Source organism: Mus musculus, chromosome 13, assembly GCF_000001635.26.
Source record: "Mus musculus strain C57BL/6J chromosome 13, GRCm38.p6 C57BL/6J".
NCBI classification, from domain to species: Eukaryota; Metazoa; Chordata; class Mammalia; order Rodentia; family Muridae; genus Mus; species Mus musculus.
Window position 1 is genome coordinate 50,135,535 of NC_000079.6, and position 20,876 is coordinate 50,156,410.

The following is a 20,876-nucleotide window of genomic DNA, read 5'->3' on the forward strand; positions in this document are numbered from 1 at the left end:
TCACTTTATGGGTGGGCCTTGAGATCCTCCTACCTGCATGAACTAATCTTTTCCTGGCTGGCTTCTGATCAAGGCATAAAACTCTTAGCATTTTTTTCTAGTACCATGCCTGTCTGAAAGATGTCATGTTTCTGGCTGTGGTGATAATGGGCTGAACTTCTGAACCTGTAAGCCAGTCCCCATTTATATTTTATACCTTGCCTTGTTCATGTTGTCTCTTTACAGCAATGGAAGCTCTAAGACACTCCCCTTTCAGAGCGATGGGGGCTATTAAAAGGAATCATTGACAACACACATAGACATTTTTGTGTCCAAGTGTGAACTTAATTTAAATGAACTTGTAACACTTGGATTAATAATGATTCTTCCAAGGGCTACAGTTAAAACAGTCCTGATGCCTGGGAAATCTCCCTTTCCCAGATCTCAAGAGTCTCCACCAACAAGATGAGCTGTCACTATTGCTCTTTGCTCTCTTCCAGAACTTGCATCTCAGACCCTGAACTTATTATACACACATAAATGTGCAACAATGAAGAAACCATGAGTTGGTGGGGGGGATGGGAAGAGCTGAGAGGCTGGGCATGACTGAAGTGGACACAGTTCTCCTGTACAGAGTTCTCAAAAATATATGAAATCATTAAATTAATTCAAAAATGGAAGGTTTGGAGGAAACATAGAAAGTCCTCATGGACCATGAGGGCTAGTTAGCAAGAGATTGAAACTATTTTCCAAAAGTACTGGATAACTCATGAAAAAATTGGGGAAGTTTCTACAGCTGAGAAAAAAAATTCTGGATTAAAATTATCCATCACTATAGCAGTACAATGAATGATCAGAAAAGGCAGTGGAAAATAACATTTAATTTTGAGACACTTTGAGAGCAAAACCAAGTATGACAAGCCATGACTATTTTATGATAAACCTTTGGAGTTCACTATTTAATGTTATTAGCACACATGATAGGGCAGGCATTAAGATCCCCTTCTCTGAGACAAAGGACAGTACACACTGTAGACATAGACTATGTTTAAATGTGTCGCACTATTTCTTTTATATTGTGAGTTTTTCTGAAGACAGGAATTCCTTCAGTCTTGTTGCCCTCTGGACCCAGGAGGTGATCCCTAGTGAAAGGTGAAGGATCACTGACTGAATACCTAACTGAAGGCTTTTGTACTCAGGGACGACCCGCAGCTGAGAGCAAACCGAAAATCTGCTCTTCAGAAATAGGTCTGTATTTCCGGACCTGAGAAAGGAAGTGTAATAGCTAGCGAGCTCTCCTGTGGACAGAGGCAATGGGATGGGAAGGTGCACCCTAGCTGGCACAGTCCTGGAAAGGAAGCACAGAGCATGCAAAGCCTCTCTCCTTAACCCTGCTGTAATAAGACAGTCTGATTTTGGTAGGGACATTTACCTTCTCCTGTGCATACAGGAGTCACATGACCTCAGGGTGACCAAACAGGAGAGTCCTGGATCACTAGCCAGTCTGATTGGCCAAGTTCTGGACATGTGACCAATTAGGTCTTGACCAGGAGTTACAGTTGGTGCGAGGTTGCTGAGACAGTTGGTAACTGACCTGTTATAACTGAGGTTAAGTTTTCACTCCGGGGCTACAGAGGTAGAGACAGTGTGCTCAGGCATGATTTCAGGAGAGCTGCTCCTGTCTACTCCCCCAGCACCCAGGTACAGCCTAGTTTTCCTAGTCTTGCTGATGATGTGACTCCCTAACCCGCCTTCTCATCTTGTCTGAACCACTTTAGTTGTGTTGTAGGCACTGACCCTTTCTTCCCGCTGCCTGGCTAATGGAGGCTTTGGGGCTGCAGAATATAGATGCTGAACGTCCCAGGACTCTGTGCAGCACTCCCTGGACAGTTCGTGGTGGCTGAGACAAGCAGGCTCCTGCCCAGCACAAGCCCTGTGGACCATCACAGGGAAGCAGAGCCTTGCCCTCTTTCATGTCCCCCTTTTATGTCCAGGTTCCTCCAAAACGGCACATTATGCATAGAAATGAGAACATACCACAGTTGCTTTAGAGACTTGGCTTGTCACATGAAGCATTATCCTTAGTTCCACCTATTTTCTGGAAATGAAACTTTTGATTCTTTGTTTTTGTTTGTTTGTTCATTTTCGAGACAGGGTTTACTCTGGGTAGTCCTGGTTGTCCTGGAACTCACTTTGTAGGCTGGCCTCGAACTCAGAAATATGCCTGCCTCTGCCTCCCAGGTGCTAAGATTAAAGACATAAGCCGCCACACCTGGCTGACACTTTTTATTCTTAAAACTAGGTCCATTTTCATCTCATACACTCTTCACATGATTTTATTTGTGGATTTGTGTATGTTAGACTCACCTTATATTCCTGAGTGAACTGATGTTCATGAACATGAGCTTAAAAATGTGTTGTTTATCGTGAAGTATCACGGACTATCCTTCAGGTTTATTACATCTTTTACATGAAAATATTAGTAATAGTGTGTGGTTTACTCTAGTTTTAATTGTTTGTGTGTGTCTGCACACATGGGAAGCACAGAGGACCAGTTGTGAGGCCAGTTTTCTCATTCCACCATGTGGGCTCCAGGAAGAAAGCTTGGATCATCTGGTCTGGTGGTAAGCAACTCTATCCACAGAGGCACTGTGCTTTCTGTTTGTCTGGTTGTGGTTACAGGGTAATGTTGGCTTTCTGGAACACAGTGAAAAATGTCCCTTCCCTTTTATTTCATGAAATTATCTTAGGAACATTGGTGTTCTTTGAAAGTCTGGTAGAATTCATTTATGAATATGTCAAGCCTTGGATTTTTGTTGATTTTTTTCCTGTTAATAGTTTAACTTCATTGCTTGTTATTGATCTATTCAAGCCTTTTATATATATTTTGAAATTTGTCCATTACTCCCTGTTTCACAATTGGTTGCAGTATAGGTTTCCTATATCAGTTTCAAAGATTTTTAGATATGTTCTAATGTTTCTTTTTTCTTTTTTTCTTTTTAAGATCTATACATTTTTTTTGTGGTGAGTTAGTACACTGTTGGTGTCCTCAGACACACCAGAAGAGGTCATCAGATCCCATTACAGGTGGTTGTGAGCCACCATGTGGTGGCTGGGAATTAAACTCAGGACCTCTGTAAGATCAGTCAGTGCTCTTAAAGCCCAAGGGATCTCTCCAGCCCTGTTCTAAAGCTTTTTAGAGCCTTGCTGTATCTGCTACTGTATCTCATTCATTTGTCTCTAGTTTTACTCTGTATCTACTCATATCCTTAGATGTGGGAATGCTTCCTCAGTTTCTCTCCTTTCCAAGGACCAGGATTTTTTTCAATGTTCATTATTTTCTGTTTGGTTAGTCTCAGCTCTCACTTTCAGCCTGTTTTATCAGCTACTGGTTTGGGGTTGTGTTTTTTTTTTTTTTTTAATCTTAATTTTTTTTTACTTAAATGTGTTATATATATCAAACATATTAATATTGAGTATTTTGAGAATCAAATACAAAAATTTTGTTCAACTTTTATATTCATAGCCTTCCATACCCTAAAAATATCATTAATGAACATATAATACTGCCCGTATCTGAGATCCACTATCTAATATTAAATATTAAATTGTTTCAAAACATACAAAATATTCTTTAGGAATTAAGCATATTATAAGAGCATAAAATATGAAAAATGAATCATTAAGAAATATATTCAAAAGCCTTCATGTGATACCACCTGACATAGGTATTGAAAACACACTATATGTCTGTGTGCAGTATCTAACTATAAGTTTGCTTAAATAAGATTATCAGTGTTTCTAGGAGAGAAATTATTTCATCGGTAAATATAGTTAAAAAATTTTAAAGTGGAAAAAACTCTTTGAAGTTAAACATTAAGAAAATGCTAATTTCAAGCACAGTGATCAAAAATTATCAATAATAATTCCATGATGTTTGTAAAACATGATTTTAATATTTCCAACTGTTAATATTCCACAAATAGAACAATTATTTTAAGAAATATTTCATTATGTCTCCCTTTTCATTTCTGATTCTATTAATTTGGATTCTGTCTTTGTGCCCTCGGTTAGTCTGGCTAAGAGTGTATCTATCTTGGTGATTTTTTTCAAAGAACCAGATCCTGGTTTTGTTGATTCTTGTATAGTTCTTTTTGTTTCTTTTTGGTTGATTTCAGCCCTGAGTTTGACTATTTCCTGCCATCTACTCCTCTTGGGTGTATTTGCTTCTGTTTGTTCTAGAGCTTTCTGGTGTGCTGTCAAGCTGCTAGTGTAAGCTCTTTCCAGTTTTTTTGGGAGGCACTCAGTGCTATGAGTTTTCCTCTTAGCAATGCTTTCATTGTGTCCCATAAGTTTGAGTATGGTGTGTCTTCATTTTCTCTACATTCTAAAAAGCCTTTAATTTTTCTTTATTTCTTCCTTGATCAATTTGTCATTGAGTTCAGTGTTGTTCAGTTTCCATGTGTATGTGTGTTTTCCATTGTTTTGTTGGTATTTAAGACCAGCCTTAGTCTGTGGTGATCTGATAGGGTGCATGGGATTATTTCAATCTTCTTGTATATATTGTGGTCTGTTTTGTGATTGATTATATGGTCAATTTAGGCGAAGGTACCATGAGGGCTGAGAAGAAAGTATATTCTTTTGCTTTAGGATGAAATGTTCTATAAATATCTGTTAGATCCATTTGGTTCATAACTTGTTAGCTTCACTGTGTCTCTGTTTAGTTTGTTTCCATGATCTGTCCATTGCTGAGAGTGGGGTGTTGAAGTCTCCCACTATTACTGTAAGGGTTAAAATGTGTGTTTTAAGCTTTAGTAAAGTTTCTTTTATGAATGTGAGTGCCCTGCATTTGGAGCATAGATGTTAAGAATTGAGAGTTCATCTTGGTAGATTTTTCCTTTGACCACTATGAAGTGTTCTTCCTTATCTTTTTTGATAACGTTTGGTTGAAAGTTGATTTTATTCGATATTAGAATGGCTACTCCAGCTTGTTTCTTGGAACCATTTGCTTGGAAAATTGTTTTCCAACGTTTTACTCTGAGGTAGTGTCTGTCTTTGCCACTGAGATGGATTTCCTGTATGCAGCAAAATGCTGGGCTCTGTTTACATATCCAGTCTGTTATGCTATGTATTTTATTGGGGAATTGAGTCCATTGGTGTTAAGAGATAGTAAGGAAACGTGATTGTTACTTCTTGTTATTTTTGTATTTAGAGGTAGAATTATGCTTCCGTGGCTATCTTCTTTTAAGTTTGTTGAAAGATTGCTTTCTTACTTTTTCCTAGGGTGTAGTATCCCTCCCTGTGTTGGTGTTTTTCATCTGTTATCCTTTGTAAGGCCATATCTATGGGAAGATATTGTGTAAAATTTGGTTTTGTCATGGAACATCTTGTTTTTTCCAGCTATGATAATTGACAGTTTTGCTGGATATAGTAGCCTAGGCTGGAATTTGTGATTACTTAGGGTTTGTATGACATCTGCCCAGGATCTTCTAGCTTTCATAGTCTCTGGTGAGAAGTCTGGTGTAATTCTGATAGGTCTGCCTTTCTATGTTACTTGACCTTTTTCCCTTACTGCTTTTAACATTCTTTATTTAGTGCATTTGGTGTTTTGATTATTATGTTACTGGAGAAATTTCTTTCCTGGTCCAGTCTATTTTGAGTTCTGTAGGCTTCTTGTATGTCTATGGGCATCTCTTTCTTCAGGTTAGGGAAGTTTTCTTCTACAATTTTGTTGAAGATTTTTACTGGCCCTTTAAGTTGGGAATCTTCGCTCTGTTCTATACCTATTATCCTTAGGTTTGGTCTTCTTATTGTGTCCTGGATTTCCTGGATGTTTTGGGTTAGGATCTTTGTGAATTTTGCATTTTCTTTGACTGTTGTGTCAATGATTTCTATGGTATCTTCTGCACCTGAGGTTCTCTCTTCTTGTATTCTGACGGTGATGCTTGCATCTATGACTCCTGATATCTCTCCTAGGTTTTCTAACCCCCAGGTTTGTCACCCTTTGTGATTTCTTTATTGTTTCTAATTCCATTTTTAGATCTTCCATGGTTTTGTTAATTTCCTTCACCTGTTTGATTGTGTTTTCTGTACTTTAAGGGATTTTTGTGTTTCCTCTTTAAAGGTTTTTAGCTGTTTACCTGTGTTCTGCTATAATTCAAGGAAGTTATTTATGTCCTTCTTAAAGTTTTCTATCATTATCATGAAAAGTGATTTTAGATTCAAATCTTGCTTTTCTGATGTGATGATGTATCCAGGACTTGCTCTGGTGGGAGAATTGGGTTCTCATGCTACCAAGTAACCTAGGTTTCTGTTGCTTATGTTCTTATGCTTGCCTTCCTTCCATTGGTTATCTCTAGTGCTACCTACCCTGGCTATGTCTGACTGGAGCCTGTCCTTCCTGTGATCCTGGTTGTCAGACAACTCCGAGTTCTGCTGTCTCTGGGATCGTGTGATTGTGAAATTCTGTGATTTTGGGATCCTGTGATTGTGAGATCCTGGGTGTGTCAGAGCTTATGGGAGTCAAGCTGCCTCTGGGATCCTGGCATCCTGTGATTCTGAGATCCTGCAAACCTGCTATCCTGTGATTCTGTGAACCTGCAATCCTGGGGTTGTTAGAAAGCCTTGGAGTGGTGCTTACTCTGGGTGTTGTGGGACTGACTGTGGAGTTAATGCTCAAGGTCTGCTCAGGGCACGGATGCAGACCAGAAGGTACCTATGCCACTGGTCAGGTGGAGTTCCTGGGTGCCTAGATTCTGTTGGTCCCAGTAACTTCCAGTGTTGTGTTGTTAGTTTTCTCTGACCCAGAAGTGCACTATGGGGCCATCTCAACTCTCTCTTACTTTTCTATGTTGGAATTTAGAACAGTAAGGCTTCTTCCAATCCTGTTTCTCTTGTTTGTAATACCATGGTTTTCATCTCATTGTTTGTCAGCTGACATTAGGGTGGAAATTGTCAAGCAGCTTGCAGGGAAGTGAAGAGAGCGGCAGTGATGCAGATGGACCTGGAGGTCAGGCCTTCTGAAAGTGAGACACTGTTGGGTCACCTCAGGAGCCTCATTAAAGGCAGCTTTACATGGCTCTGCCACCTCCTCAAAGAGGTGTGGTCTGCTGTCAGGATCTTCTGAATGGGGTGAGAAAAATGACACAGACAACAGGACTGAAATTGACAAATTAAGCTTCTGGACAATCCAAACATCATGAAGCTGCTCCACATCACAAAATGCATCTTTATGGTGATAGAATGTACAGCAGAGGGAGATGTTTTGAGCCACAGAAGGTTGACAGTTTTCAGGAGGAACAGGCTTAGCACATCCCCACGCAGATAATGTGTTCATTTCACTATGCCATGAGAACACTATTGAACACAGAGACATGAAATTGTATGTATTTGGCCTGGCCATCAAAGGTCCCTCTGGGCAGTAGTTCAAGGGTGGTAGTGGTATAGTGTGTGGTGAGGTTATACCAGATTCCCAACATATTATGTGTGGCAGAGAGGGACTCTCTACTGGATCTGATCATAGCACAGTTTTGTCAGGTAGTGTGGGATGGGGTGAGCAACAAGACTTGATCTCCTACAGCCTTACATTAACACCCTATATACATTGTTACTTCAAGTACCTGAAGGTCAATTAACATATAGATTTCTGGACATCAGTCCTGGCTAAACAGCAGCTGTTTTGTTGTCTCATATACAATGCGAGGTGACAGAACCTGTTAGGCATTCCCCTAACCACATTGCCACCAGAGATACAGGGACAGGTATCAGGACTTGCTTGTCATTCCACCCCCTGCCATTAACCAACATATACTCTTAGATTCACATCTTTCAGGACACCTCCTGTCCTGGCATATACCCCAGGTGTAATACACTGTTAAATAGCACTTGTACTTGGAGGCACCAGGAATTACTCTAAAACCTCCCCATTGCCTTGAATACATTCCCAAGTATTGGGCCATGCACTACTTCCCACCAAACACCACACTGACTGCTGGGTGTTGAAGCATGCTGAACAGGTCACCAACATATGCAGCACATTAGTTCTGTGTATCTGGTCCTGATGCCTGACAAAACCTCATATTGACTGATAGTCATCAGACCTTGATGGACACTCCCTGCCACTGTACCATCAACTCACTGCTATGTCCCGGGCCCTGCTTGACAGTCTCACATTAATGAAGTTCACATGTCCTTCTCGGTGTCAGGACCCTCTTAGACATGAGCACCAATCTGTACCTACTACATTAGTTATCAGGCCTAGATGGAGACTCCTGTACTCCTGTCACAGTCTATAATCTACTATGTCATAGGCTCTGCTGGATAAACTTAGGACATCAGTTGTGATGGACATGCCCTCAAGAGTCTGTGTGTGTACAATGCCAGCACGCTGTCCCCTAGGCCAAGCTATGTGGCAGTGTCAATGGAATTTCTAGTAATGTCAGATAGCTAGCACTGTGGTTGGGGTGGTATCCTCAGGGAAGGGGTATTTAGGAAGGCCTAGACACCTGAATACTATGTGGGAAGGTGGCTTTGGGTGTCCATCCTTGCCTGAATGGACATCCTTGCCTGAAAATAGCACTGTGTGTGTGGGCACCCAGCATGGAGTGATAAAAGCAGTGTATTTAGGGCTGTGGGAAAGGGGAAAGGCGAGTGCAGCAGGATCTAGGGCCTAGAAGTTGTCCCTGCTAGTGGAGTGGAATTCCTAGAGGGCTTTAACCTCAGTGTGTGTCGTGGATTGTGGAGGGTGTCCAGAAGGATCTCAAAATGGCACTATATGTGGGGCTTCATCAGGGTACAAGCTGTAGGGCCTGATAGCTTGCTTGTGTTTTTCAGATAGCAGCAGGGAGTTTGTGTGGTCCAGTAGCATCTGTCATCTGGTATAGTAAGTGGTGTAGCCAGTCTGGTGTGTTGTCCTTTGAGTCCTGACACCTTAAACATTACATGGGTTCTAGATGAGTGTGTCCAACCCTGCCTGAAAATTATCATTGTATTTGGGGCAGCAGCAAGGGAGAGTGAATATTATAAAGTTTTAGGTATCAGGCCTTGCTGACACCTCCTTCACAGATACACCATATACACTGGAAGCTATCAACGCCAGCTGCATATTCCTGGGTGAATACAATCTTCCATAACTCAGGACCTAATGGGCCCTACCCCACATAAACTGGTAGAAGCTGCTGACCTTCACTTAGAGCCCTATATATACTGTCATAAAACTGATGCTGCTGGAACCCTAGCCGCACTATTGGGTATTGGGTTTTTTATCTGACCCTGCTGGACACATTCCCTCCCTGTCCCCATCACTCAAAAGATGCTGCTATGTTTTGGTCTATGCCGGTAAATCCACTGTACCTCACCCCACAATACTAAGTCTTATACCCTGTGAGACCACCCTACCTCACATACATTGCTAGGAATCAGACCCTGCTGTTCCTAACCTCCTGTGTTCACTGCTAAGGTTTAGTCTTATTAGGAATTCAACTACCAAACTCCAGGCACTCTGAAGAATCAGGAGCCCCTCCTCCTGCCACCACTGTGCTGTGTGTCAGGTCCTACTGGACATACCCAATACACAAAATGTGGAGGGACAGGACCTAGGGAGTCATGCTCCCCTTTACCCTGTCATTTCCATCTGCACACATTGCACATTGTCAAGACATGGTGGACACTGCCCTGCTGTTTTCCCATAGGAACTCCTAGGTATCCAGCCTTTCCCCCAGTGCCCAGCTTGTCCCATGTATACTAGTATATCAGAGCCTATTGGATTCCCTTGATCCCTGTAGCTAACGCACATCTTCTGCCAGTTCTCCTAACATACTGGGAATTCTGATGCACACTTCCACCCTCTGTTACTTTACTGTTGTGTTTCAGGATTTGTTATGCATCTTCTGACAAGCCTTCCCTCCTTCTTTCATAGTTCCTTTCCTAGCAGTGTAGGGGGAGGCGCAGGAGCAGCATGGTATCATAGCTAGCAGCATGTGTGTTTGTTTGTGTGTGTGTATGTGTGTGTGTTGGCAGATTTACCCTGCTGGTCCTCCATTTGTACAATTATTAGGCTGAAAGGTCATGTCTTATCTTTTCCAGCTGAAGCTGCAACAAAATTCCTGAACAGGATGCGAAAGTGTTTCAGCTGAGCCTTGAGAGGTGAACGTACCTTGGCACCTGTCCCCTGGATGGGACAACTTGAGGAAGGGCCATCAATATTCCTGTTCCCTACCCAGGACACTGCTAATGTGCATATGAGGAGTAAGTCCACCACTAACTCTCTATCCCTGAAGGGCTTTCACTGTCCTGAAGTAGGCACAACTGTGTAGGCCCAGCAGGTCATGTCACTGATGCAGAAGAAAGGGAGAGAGCAGCATGGCAGATGCCTGCTGTGTGGGCTACACTGATTGTCTAAATGCAAGACAAATACCAAGGGTCCTCCTGGCAGTGAGTGAAAGAGAAACCAAGCAGAGATGAGACAAAAGAGACGAGGAAGGTTTATTACCTGAAGGGGATGAGGAGAGCATTGGCATCCTATTTGGGAAGCCACATCCTGCTCCAGCAAGTAAAGCATGGGCACCTCACCCCATGAGCCTGTGCATATGGGTAGAAGTGTGGGTCTCTCCCTGCACATGCTCCATGCAGGAAGACACTAGTGCACTGATCATGCTCAGTATGTGACTTCACTAAACTCCTAAGCATGCACCCCACTCCTGGGCTTATTCATTTTATGTTCATGGAGCACATACCCTAAAACATAAATGACAGACAAAAGAGAAGACATTACCTTTTAGCAGATTCCAGAAGGTGCCTTCCTTGCAGGGTGGCTAAGAATACCACTGACCATGGCTAAGAACACCACAATGGACACTGAGACTTGTTGCCAGTTCCTGGGCACAGGGCACACATGGACCCGTTTGAAGTTTGAAGCTGTTTCTTATAGGCTTCATGTTCAAGTAATGTTGGGATTCTATGTACAATTCACTCAGTGTAAGCAGGAGTCACTGATCAAAACACTATAGCATTACATAGTTCCTTGTCCTTTTGGCCTTCCTGCCTCATCTCCTTCCTATAAGCCACTGGTTTTCAACCTTCCTGACTCTGCAACATTTTAATACAGTTCCTCATGATGTGGTGACACTTCAACCATAAAATTACTTTATTGCTACCTCCAACCTGTAAATATTTTACTGTTTTGAATCATAATATAAATATCTGATATGCATGATATCTGATCTACAACCTCCAAAGTGGTTATGACCCCCAGGTTGAGAATTACCACTATAAGCGTCTCTGGCAGGGATATCAGCTTGGCCCTGAAACCTGAGAGGGCCTGATGTCCAATGGTTGAGCACATCTCCTGCCACAAGGCTCCATTCTCTGTGATGAGCCACCTACACTGCTGAAGTGTGATGGTGCAGGGATAATCCCAGGTCTACCTCCTCTTTTTCCAAGGGTGGATCCTCCATTCTTGTGGTGGACAGATTGTGTTTAGAGGACTTTACCCAGCCTGTGTACTCAGGCTTTCCTTAGTTAAGACACACTGTTCTTGTGTTAGATAGGAGGCTATTTCCAGGAAGGCACTACAAACAAGGCCCCTGAATAGAACCTAAACGGAAACAGTTGGGCCTACTCAGGGCCCTCAGAACAGGACCTAAATTAGGGGTTTCAGTCGACTGATGGCCAAGATTGAATGGCAGTGCAGTGTTAGACCCCAGGTTCATCAGCTCGTGTCCAAACAGGATGCAAAAAATGGTGATGGACAGCCCCAGTACCCCTCAGGTGCTTTCTGGTTCCCCTTTCCTCCAATTAACTTTTCACCTATGGGTATATTTAGACCCTTGTGCATAATTTTGTTATCTATCTATATCCATCTATATCTGTGTCTGTATCTGTATCTGCATCTGCATCTGCATCTGCATCTGCATCTGCATCTGCATCTGCATCTGCATCTGCATCTGCATCTGCATCTACATCTACATCATCTACATCTACATCTATCTATATCTATCTGGCTCCTTTCGGGCAGGTCCAGGCAAGAGAAGAGAGGTCCTGCCTGGACACTACAGGGCTGAGGAGGGTGGTATGTGTTGATGAACCAAAAAAAAAAAACCACACACAGCCTGGAGTCTTGTTGAAGCAGACACTCAATTATATGATATCAGCCTCTCACTTATAAAGTTCAGAACATAGGGGTATTTTTGGTGGGGTAAGATGATGTAGGAGGTAGGGGAAGGGTGATGGAGGGTATGGAGTGACTGACAGGGCCAATGGCATAGCTTTACATCAACAATGGTAGGCCAGAGGCAACACCAAAGAGGTCTTGCAGAGTCATCCTTATATGGAAGTGAGTGAGACAGGCCTCAAAATTCAAGCCAGGTTCGGGATTGGTCCTCAAGGCCCAAACCAGGGCCAAAATGGGGCCTAACAATATAAATGACACTATATAACAGACTTAATTCATGGTAAAATGTGCTTTCAAGACACGAACACCCCTGTCCTTCATGTGCCCACTCTGAGGGAGGCCCAGGAAAAGGGTACAGTGACAGGAGAGGTGTTAGTTCATTCCGCTAGGCCACTTGTTTTGTTTTTTAATTCTTTATTAGATATTTTCTTTATTTACATTTCAAATCCCCTTTCCTCATTTCCCCTCTGAAAAACCCTCTATCCTCCTCCCCTCCCCCCACCAGAAACCCATGCTCTCCTGCTTCTCTGTCCTGGCATTACAATACACTGGGGAATCAAGCTGTCACAGGATGATCAAGGGCCTCTCCTCTCATTGATGTCCCACAAGGCCATCCTCTACTACATAAGTATCTGGAGCCATGGGTACCCTTTGGTTGGTGGTTTAGTCCCTGGGAGTTCTGGAGATACTGGTTGGTTCATATTGTAGTTTCTCCTATGGGCCTGCAAACCCCTTTAGCTCTTTTGGTCCTTTCTCTAGCTCCTCCACTGGGGACCCTGTGCTCAGTCCAGTGGATGGCTGTGAGCATTCACTTCTTTGTCAGGCACTAGCAGATCCTCTCAGGAGACAACTATATCAGGGTCCTGTCAGCAAGCACTCGTTGGAATCCACAATAGTGTCTGGGTTTGTTGTCTGTATATGGGATGGATCCCCAGTGGGACAGTCTCTGGATGGCCTTTCCTTCAGTTTCTGTTCTATGCTTTGTCTCAGTATCTCCTCCCATGGGTATTTTGATCCCCTTCTCTTTTTTTCCATTTTTTATTAGGTATTTAGCTCATTTACATTTCCAATGCTATACCAAAAGTCCCCCATACCCACCCACCCCCACTCCCCTACCCACCCTACCCACCCACTCCCCCTTTTTGGCCCTGGCATTCCCCTGTACTGGGGCATATAAAGTTTGCAAGTCCAATGGGCCTCTCTTTGCAGTGATGGCCGACTAGGCCATCTTTTGATACATATGGAGCTAGAGACAAGAGCTCTGGGGTACTGCTTAGTTCATATTGTTGTTCCACCTATAGGGTTGCAGTTCCCTTTAGTTCCTTGGGTGCTTTCTTTAGTTCCTCCATTGGGGGCCCTGTGGTCCATTCAATAGCTGACTGTGAGCATCCACTTCTGTGTTTGCTAGGCCCTGGCATAGTCTCACAAGAGACAGCTATATCTGGGTCCTTTCAGCAAAATCTTGCTAGTGTATGCAATGGTGTCAGCGTTTGGAAGCTGATCATGGGATGGATCTCTGGATATGGCAATCACTAGATGGTCCATCCTTTTGTCACACTTCCAAATTTTGTCTCTGTAAATCCTTCCATGGGTGTTTTGTTTCCTATTCTGAGAAGGGGCAAAGTGTCCACACTTTGGTCTTCGTTCTCTTGAGTTTAATGTTTTTAGCAAATTATATCTTTTATCTTGGGTATCCTAAGTCTCTGGGCTAATATCCACTTATCAGTGAGTACATATTGTGTGAGTTCCTTTTGTGATTAGGTAACCTCACTCAGGATGATGTCCTCCAGGTTCATTCATTTGCCTAGGAATTTCATAAATTCATTGTTTTTAATAGCTGAGTAGTACTCCATTGTGTAAATGTACCACATTTTCTGTATCCATTCCTCTGTTGAGGGGCATCTGGGTTCTTTCCAGCTTCTGGCTATTATAAATAAGGCTGCTATGAACATAGTGGAGCATGTGTCCTTCTTTTTTTTTTTTTAAGTGGTGAAAAATAATATCTTCTGGCAATTAAGGAGAACACATAAAGGAGGAAACGGCAGCGACTGCAGCAGCGCCCACGTTCGATTTGCCATTTTCCCATTATTACTGTAGCGATCTTCGCACAGAGCCCAGATTGCTAGGTGCACGTTGTCTGTGCTGATGCTCTTTTTTTTTTTTTTCCTTTTCCATTTTTTATTAGGTATTTAGCTCATTTACATTTCCAATGCTATACCAAAAGTCCCCCATACCCACCCACCCCCACTCGCCTACCCACCCACTCTCCCTTTTTGGCCCTGGCGTTCCACTGTACTGGGGCATATAAAGTTTGCGTGTCCAATAGGCCTCTCTTTCCAGTGATGGCCGACTAGGCCATCTTTTGATACATATGCAGCTAGAGTCAAGAGCTCCGGGGTACTGCTTAGTTCATAATGTTGTTCCATCTATAGGGTTGCAGATCCCTTTAGCTCTTTGGGTACTTTCTCTAGCTCCTCCACTGGGAGCCCTGTGATCCATCCATTAGCTGACTGTGAGCATCCACTTCTGTGTTTGCTAGGCCCCGGCATAGTATCACAAGAGACAGCTACATCTGGGTCCTTTCGATAAAATCTTGCTAGTGTATGTAATGGTGTCAGCATTTGGATGCTGATTATGGGGTGGATCCCCGGATATGGTAGTCTCTACATGGTCCATCCTTTCATCTCAGCTCCAAACTTTGTCTCTGTAACTCCTTCCAAGGGTGTTTTGTTCCCACTTCTAAAGAGGGGCATAGTGTCCACACTTCAGTCTTCATTTTTCTTGAGTTTCATGTGTTTAGGAAATTGTATCTTATATCTTGGGTATCCTAGGTTTGGGCTAATATCCACTTATCAGTGAGTACATATTGTGTGAGTTCCTTTGTGAATGTGTTACCTCACTCAGGATGATGCCCTCCAGGTCCATCCATTTGGCTAGGAATTTCATAAATTCATTCTTTTTAATAGCTGAGTAGTACTCCATTGTGTAGATGTACCACATTTTCTGTATCCATTCCTCTGTTGAGGGGCATCTGGGTTCTTTCCAGCTTCTGGCTATTATAAATAAGGCTGCTATGAACATAGTGGAGCATGTGTCCTTCTTACCAGTTGGGGCATCTTCTGGATATATGCCCAGGAGAGGTATTGCTGGATCCTCCGGTAGTACTATGTCCAATTTTCTTAGGAACCGCCATACTGATTTCCAGAGTGGTTGTACAAGCCTGCACTCCCACCAACAATGGAGGAGTATTCCTCTTTCTCCACATCCTTGCCAGCATCTGCTGTCACCTGAATTTTTTATCTTAGCCATTCTGACTAATATTATCTGGGGATTTGATGTTAGGAGGGTGGGGTATCTAACAAATCCTGATAGATGACAGTGTAGTAGAGATGGTGGTCTACCAGGGTATCTTATAACTTGAGTATTGGTGAGCTCAAGGCTGTGTGTGTCTTCCTGAGACATTTACCTAGTCACATATTCTGACCTTGGGAACCCTGGGACCTCAGTGCCAATGATCTTTTAGTGGTTAGGATCACCCAGACCATCATGAGATTATCAGGGTTTCTCTGTCACCCACACAGCAGGAGGCTGTCAGTCTTTGTGGTGAAGAGCAAGGGTCCTTTAAACTTCATCCATTCATCACCAAAGTTTTCAATTGAGAACATTTTCACAGGACCTAAAATGTGTCTCTATTTGTAATACTGATGTGTCCATCAATATTTACTTCAAATAATCCTTCATTTGTTTGAAAACAGTATTGTGTGAATATTGCTGTAGTATTTGTTAACCATCTTCACACAAGAGAGATGCATACTCTGATTCATTTTTACATAAAAAATGAAATGTTGGATGAATGTTTGACAAGGATCCTTGATACCTACAAGTTTATAGATATTGAAGCTATGCTGGTATCCAGTCAGGGTCTGAGGCTGTGCCAGGCATGGTCTGATACCTTTTAGTATATCCATGGTGGCAGTGAGTGGCAGCTGAGATTTAGGGTTATATAGTAGGATGGCACTTGTGGTAGAAGGGTGTCCAGTAGGGCCTGATTCCTTGAATTATATGTAGGTTGTCAGCTGACAGAGTTGTCTAGGAGGCCTGACACCTGTAAGTTTAGAAATGATGGCAAAAATTCTAAGTCTAGTTAGTATGGCTTAAAAATAAATATTTTGCTGTCAGTGTTGTAGGGACCATGTTCAAGAAAACCTTGCTCCTATCACAGTATGCTGGGTAGAGTTCAATAGTCACACAATACTGTTTTTAATTTCAATTGGGTAGAGTCCAAGGTAACCTTGTATGGAGGGTTGATGAAAGTTGTCCAAGAGAGCCCAGTGCATAACAATGTGTATGTTGTGTCAGAGACAGGGGAAGTATCCAGGAGGACCTGATTCCTAGCAGTCTTTGTGTGTGTGTGTGTGTGTGTGTGTGTGTGTGCGTGTATACTGTTGTCATGTAACCTAATGTGTACCTGAAACATGGTAGAGTACTACCATCATGGGAAAACACATAAGAATAAATGTTGGTTTGGGATGAAGGAGGGAGAGTACCTGATACCAAGAGGTATGTTTGAATTTGCAGAGTCTAGGGATAGTGAGCCCAGGAAAACACAGGTGCCTTTGGCTTCAACAGAGGGGGATATTTTGCAAGGTCTGCTTCTAACAGTGTTTGTGGGTAAGAACGGCCTGATACCTAGATGTGTATATGTGGCCATAACCCCCATTGTTAAGTTGGGCATGATGTTTAGTGATCTATGTGGGGTGCAAGAAGAACATTTGTGTAGAAGGCTCTAATATCCAGCATTGTATTTGAAAGGACAACCTGGAAGTGTTGTCCAACAAAGCCTGATTTCTAAAAAATTTGGTTGGAGGGAAGTACATGGCCAGCCAGTAGTAGTACATGGGAGGCCAGTGTAGTTTGGATGGCAATGGTGAGGAGCTAACACCAATGACCATATGTTTGATTTGTTAGGGGTCATAGATCACTGGAGCCTAGCACATAGTTGTATATGTACCGTTCTAGAGTATTGAGCAACCCATCCTTACAATTAGACCCTGTGGTGATGGACAGCATGGAGGGGATGTCAGGCAGGGGATGATTTCCAGCAGGGGTTGTGATGGTGATGGGGTCTGCTAGAGTGACTGGCACCCTCTTGGGACTTTACTGGAGTAGCATTTCTGTGCACTGAGTGTAGGTTATCTCTGTCCTCCTTACAAGCCTAAGGCATTCTCTGGCTTTAATAAAGAGCTGCAAGCCTATATCTGTGCAGAGTACAGAAGTTGGAACTTATGGGATGAGAGAGGAACTGTGGGAAGAAATCTGAGGTGGGAGGGATTTTCCAGCCAGAAATGCAGGAAGTCAGATGTAATGAAAATGAAGTTTTGAGACATGTGAGAAATGTGAATTAGAATAAATGGGTTAATGAAGTTATACATGCTTGTTGTGGGGTAGCAAGCTAAGGCCCAAGCTACAATAAACAAATATAAGTTTCTGTGTCATTATTCAGTAGCTAGAGGTTTGAGAGTCCAGTGATAGTTCTGTGAAGAAGTTCAGCAATTATCAGTGAGTGCAGGCTCAGGGGTGGCTTGCCAAGCATCAGTGCCTGTCGAGTGTTTTCAAAAGCAATGTGGTTATACCAGGGCTGTTCATCAGCAGTGTCTGCAGAATGTGTAGAAGATTAGAGGGTCTGATAGCTAGATGCTTATGTGAGGTGTGAGGTGTGTAACAATACTCTATACCCAGCCTTTTTTTTTTTTTTTTTTAGATTGCAGGGGGGACAAGCTGAACCTGATATGTTTCATACTCAATGCAGCACATCAGTCATATACTGCTATGTAACAGGCCCTCCTGGATGCCATCAGCCTGGCACTGTTTTACTACACTGTTAAGAGTCTGTGTCTGTGCCATGGAGGCATGTCAGTACGTGGTACTGATATGGAGGTGTTCATGAGAGTCTGATGAAACACCTGGCTGCTGGCTGCCGCCAGTGGTGTGTGTAATAGGTCCTGATTTCTAATAAATTCTGTGGGTGGGGCCTGTGGATGCTTAGGATAGTATATGCTGCTACAAGATGGCAGGGCATATAAGACTGAGATGATTTAGCCTGCACACAAAGCAGGAGTTTTGCAGCTAATGTTCATTAATTGGGAAAGGGGAGGTTGCAGGGGCAGTATGGGGTAGTTAGCAATTTTCTCTAGACAATGTTTTTGAAAGTGTGAGCTCTGTTATGCATTTTTGCAAACACCAGTTTTCAGTGGTGGGGTCAGCTGTATTTCCCCTGCAATCCTTAAACAGCTGGCTTCCTGGACATGTGAGCTCAGTTTATGGAACGTGCTTTCGTGGATATTCTTTTAAGAATCATCTACCTTGCCAGGAAGTGTGGCCCAGGCCTTTAATCCCAGCACTTGGGAGGTAGAGGAAGGCAGATTTCTGAATTCAAGGCCAGCCTGGTCTACAGAGTGAGGTCCAGGACAGCCAGGGCTATACAAAGAAACCCTGCCTTGAAAAACAAAACAACAAAAAAGAATCATATGCCTTCTTTTTTCTCTCAGGAGAGTGGAATGAAGTCAACCTCTGCTTTATTCTCACATTCTATGAGTCTGAACATCATAACAATGAGGTTGGGAGGTGAGAGCTGGCCTGGCTGGAGCATTCTGCCATAGATGGGGTTTGGGAAACAGCATTCCTGTGACTTGTTTGCTGACTAGTAACTAAAAAAGACCAGGAGTCTCTTTGATAAGTGGTGGGTGCTGTCCTTGGGTGCATTCAGGGAGAGGAGCTTGCAGAGAGGTTGTTTATATGGGAAGCATGAAGGACAGACACTACACCCTGCTGTCAGCTGCACTGCTAGATGTGGTGGCCTACACAGCTGTTGCAGCAGGCTATGCACTCATGCAAATGCTGATTATCTTGTCTCTAAGTTGGTGTCAAACACTATTCCTATTCCCTGCAAGCCGGAGTTTATTGTAACTGGCATGGGAAGAGGACAGGCCTTAATTGCCTGTCCCTCATCTTCATGTGCAGAGGCCTAGGAAGTCCAGCTGGGAGGTGCAGTGGAGCCAGGCTGTCAGCCATGCTTAAAGTGTACTAGTGTAGGGATCACCATGCCTCTGGTCACCCTCATCTCATGTCTTCTGGACCCGAAAGCTGGCATATCTCTGTGTAAACTGCAGCTCTCAGCCCTGGGTTGGCAGGGTCCCACTGTCATGTGCTTGGCATGAGCATCAATGCTCTGGAAGAGGCTGTTCTTTGATCCTCTGCCATATTTATCAAAAGCAACCAGGTTCAGGGAAGGGGAAGCACTCAACCCAGGCTCTCTTAAATTCCAGGTCTGTATCTAGCCTCCTGTAGCAGACTCATCTCCCTCCTGACTTCTTCATCTAAAGGTGTGGCTGTGGATTCGAATGCAGTCTTCCGTGCTGGTGATGCCAGGTGTGCCAGAGATTTGCTTGCCAAGGGACCAGGACGCTCTGCTCTTACATGTTGCAAAATACTACTATACAACAGCATCCAGGTGCAATTGCTTCCAGGTTCATGTCTCCTGATGAATCCCAGGCTTTTGCATACAAGTAAAGAATTCATATTTCTCTCAACAATTAACTAAAGAGGAGTAGAGGAAGAACCAGGTTCCTAGTAATCCCCACTTCTCAACATAGACACATTGGACACCTATTCTCTGCTATGAACGAAGGCAGGCTGACACTGTGATGGTCTGGAGATCCTACACTCAGAGCCCCAGGCTATGAGTCAGGCCTGTTAGAGACTCTTTCCTCAGAGTCCACAGACCAGGAAATGCCTGGGAAGGAATTTTATCTATGTATCTTTCTGGGTACCTAAAAACCAGGGCAAGGCTTTTGAAAACAGACTTTGATTACCTTGTGTGATCCCAGGTTTATATGTAGATATAAGAAACTCCTGAGGACATAGTGACAGGTCCTGCTGCACTGGCTAGTGCATACACATTAAGTCTACTGTGTACCCAGGCCTGAGGGTCAGACAGAAAGTTATGCCAGCCTGAAGGGAGTTCCAGATGCCTCCCACATAGGAACAAAATGTTTATTGCTCCTGACTGAGAAGTGCCATTGCATCTTGGAATCTTGAATTATGCAGTGTGCGTGTGTGCATGTGCCTGTGGTTTTTGTGTGTGTGTGTGTGTGTGTGTGTGTGTGTATGTGTGTGTGTGTGTGTGTGTGTGTGTGTGTGTGTCTGTGTAAAACACTTTGTCTGACATTTTTAATTATCCTGGTGGTGAGGATTTTGGAGAACTTTGTTCTGTTCAGTTTTTTGGTTTCTGTCCCTTTTTGGTGGGGGAGGTGCTCTAGGGTTGTTCTCAATGGAGGAACAGGTATTGTTTGCCCTGAGGTTCATGTACACTGTCCTTTATGTTCTGTGAACCCACGTGGTGATGGAACAACCTCCCAAAGAGGTGGGCTTTAAGGAGCTACCACTGAGAGGAAAAAAGATGAGCATCCACACCAGGCTTGCTAGTGAGGTGGGTCCCTCACCATACCTTCTCATCTTGTCTGAATCAATTAGGTTGGGTCCTAGGCACTGAGTCTCTCTCCCCCATGTTTGGCTAATGGCGCTTTGGGGCTGCAAGAGTCTGGATTCTGAAGCTCCCAGGACCCTGTGCAGCACTCCCTGGACAGTCTGTAGTGACTGAGACAACCAGACCCCAGGCCAGCACATGCCCTATGGAACACCCTAGAGAAGCAGAACTCTACCCTCTTTC

The 20,876-nt window shown here is 43.4% G+C and overlaps 1 long non-coding RNA gene across 1 annotated transcript; it reads left to right on the plus strand.

Moving 5' to 3' along the window:
* The first annotated feature begins 1,458 nt into the window (after nt 1-1,458).
* On the plus strand, nt 1,459-19,858 carry 4933433N18Rik. Its single transcript, XR_873384.2, has 4 exons — nt 1,459-1,680; nt 2,486-2,603; nt 10,063-10,224; nt 19,474-19,858. It is a non-coding gene; the product is annotated as an RIKEN cDNA 4933433N18 gene (long non-coding RNA).
* Nucleotides 19,859-20,876: the final 1,018 nt, after the last annotated feature.